The sequence below is a fragment of the Rhinolophus sinicus genome, chromosome 16, assembly GCF_057876585.1.
Source record: "Rhinolophus sinicus isolate RSI-liver-muscle chromosome 16, RSI-T2T, whole genome shotgun sequence".
Lineage (NCBI taxonomy): Eukaryota > Metazoa > Chordata > Mammalia > Chiroptera > Rhinolophidae > Rhinolophus > Rhinolophus sinicus.
The window spans coordinates 51,282,926-51,284,767 of NC_142516.1; positions in this window are offsets into that span (position 1 = coordinate 51,282,926).

A 1,842-nucleotide genomic window follows, 5' to 3' on the forward strand; every position below is an offset into this window, starting at 1 on the left:
CTCTCCATCATTCACTTCAGTTATCTGGTAAATTATCTGGGCTACACCAGTAAACAGCCACAATTTTATCCAGAGATGTAATGAATACGATAGGGAACCCTCTTGTGTGTGTGTGTGTGTGTGTGTGTGTGTGTGTGTGCGTGCGTGCATGCGTGTGTGTGTATAGGACTAGCTACATAATTTGCAGAGGGTACTACAAAACGAAAATACAAGATTCCTTGTTCAAAAATTATTAAGAATTTTGAGACAGCTGAAGCAGAGCATTAAACTAAGAGTGAGGTCCTTCAACATGGAGGACCCTGTGCTACAATGTAGGTTGTTCACCCATGAAGCTGGTCCTGCACACGTGTGTGTGTGCCTGTGTGTGGTTGTTGAGGACTATGTTGTAATGTTCTTCTTAGAAGACTTCATGCAGTAAATATGTTGTTTTTACTGTCCCACCTCAGGTTTTAGAGTTCATATAGATCTACAGAAGGGGGCCTGACCCTTTTTAAAAAAAACGGCTTTAATCCTAAACTAAGGGTGAAAAACATGTGAACCCTGGTTCAAATTTCCACTCACTAATTATGAGGTTGTAGGTACATTACTTGTTTTCTCTGTGCCTCAGCTTCCTAATCTACAAAATGGGGATTTAAAAATATACCTAGCCATAAAGTTACTAAGGAGATTGAAATAAATGAATTAATATTTGCAAAGTGCTTAAAGCACATCTTACCATATAGTAAGCACTATGTATTTATTAAGTAAAACTTTGGAGAGATTTATTTTATAAGAACTTAAACCTAACTTACTTCCCCTATTACTTTCTCTAGAAAGGAACCATTTAAACCAGAAGGCTATCTCAGTCAAGAAAGGCATGTTGATTTGAGAGTGTCTTAAGTTGTTAATGGATGGGACCAAAAGACCTCCTATTTGGGAAGCAAAGGACACCTGTGGATGACCACTTCTCAATCTACATTGATATTTCCTGCTTTCATCACCTATAAAGTAAAATAAATCAAAATAAATGAAAAGAAAGCCAATAACAATAACAAACACTAGTACATTCTTTTAATTGCCTTGGCTCTGTAAAGGACTTGAGTATTGCATGAAAAACAAAGCCATTTGGCTCACAAACTCTTAGTGATTTTATTGATATTATGGTGCAGGAGAAGAGCTAAGGGGTTATATTGCCTAACTCAACAGAATGGAATATGGCAGTTATGTCTTGCAGTGTCTGAATAGGGAAAAGTCTATGGCCTGAGAAAGACAGACAGAGAGAGAGAAAGAGAAAGAGAGAGAGAGAGAGAGAGAGAGAGAGAGAGAGAGAGAGAGAGAGAACAAAAATTTTACTATTTGCTGTTTACCTGTGGGGTCCAGATGATTGCCTTAATCTTTCTTTATTTGGACCATCAGGTGTCCTGATTCCACACAATCTGCCTCATGTGGGCATCTGGTGTCGTTGTTTCTTGTCCCCTCCCTTCACCTTGTCTTAGGTCTCCAAAATCAACTTTAAATAGACTCACTTTGTTTTTCCTCAGTTTTACCCTTTGCAATAAATAATCCATGAGGTGGTGGTTTCAATGGTTTAATCTTTTTTCTTTAAAAATTATGTTAAAATAAAATGTAAATATTTAAATTTTTTATAGTTTGTCCATATGCCTCCTAAAATTATCTCTTCAACTACTGGGGTTCTGATTTAAGAGAAGCTAGAATCTACAAAGGTTAGTGCAGCTACCTTTTGCCCGGAAGGAAGCAAGAAGCACCATTAAGGCATGAAAGGTGATAGCCACTCTCTAGGGGTGGGATGTTCAGCAAGTCTCCTCGCCCTTTTCTCCATGAAGAAAGCAGATGGGCAAATGG